The sequence below is a fragment of the Tupaia chinensis genome, unplaced genomic scaffold, assembly GCF_000334495.1.
Source record: "Tupaia chinensis unplaced genomic scaffold, TupChi_1.0 Scaffold000520_1, whole genome shotgun sequence".
Classification (NCBI taxonomy): domain Eukaryota; kingdom Metazoa; phylum Chordata; class Mammalia; order Scandentia; family Tupaiidae; genus Tupaia; species Tupaia belangeri.
The window spans coordinates 299,172-299,997 of NW_006160033.1; positions in this window are offsets into that span (position 1 = coordinate 299,172).

An 826-nucleotide genomic window follows, 5' to 3' on the forward strand; every position below is an offset into this window, starting at 1 on the left:
CTTCTGGTACTGATCAGTTGCCAAGACTCTGGAAACTTCTAGAAATGAACTAGGCAAGACCTGTGTTTTTCTCAGCTGGGTGGAGAAGGTCAAAGGCTCATGTTAAACAGCCAATAGTAAGAGCTGGGGCCCACAGGAGGCTTCGGCATGGGCGATGGGAAGCCAGGGCTGGTTTTGAGCAAAGGTCTCCATTGAACCCTGGTGACAATCTGAGGATGCTCTCCTCCCCCTTACTTTTTTACATTCCTGAGTCTCCACTTCCTGAGTCCTTCCAAACCCAGAATCCACCACTGTGGATTTGTCTCCACTTGCCTTTCATTTCCAGATTCTTTTTGTAGGTGTCTGCTCCCTTAAGTCCTCCCAGCTTCCCTCGAATGCCAGTCACCCTTTCTCTGAAGTCATGAACACCCCACACTGATTTTCATGTGAATTACAGATGTTCCCTGGGGTTTCCCTCATGGCCAGTACACCCTTCTCAAGGACACCAGAAGGAAAAATGAAGACAAGAGCAAAAGAACCAGAAGAAAGTAGATGGTTATACTCAAGGCACTATCCTGAGGGCACACCATCTAGACTGTTGAGAGAGTTGGCCAGCCCTGATGGCTCAGTGACTATGCATGCTCTGCTACAGGAGCCAGTGGGAAGGTCCCGTGTTCATGTCCTGAGGCTTCCCTGCACATGCTGGGCATGCATGTGTGTGTGCCTGTGGTCCTGGCCCGAGGCTGGAGTTGTACTGCAGTGTGAAGACCTTGTTGGAGGTATCCATCCCGTGTATGTTTCTGTCTCTGTTTATCATGAGAGAAAAAAATGAACTTAGAAAAAAAAA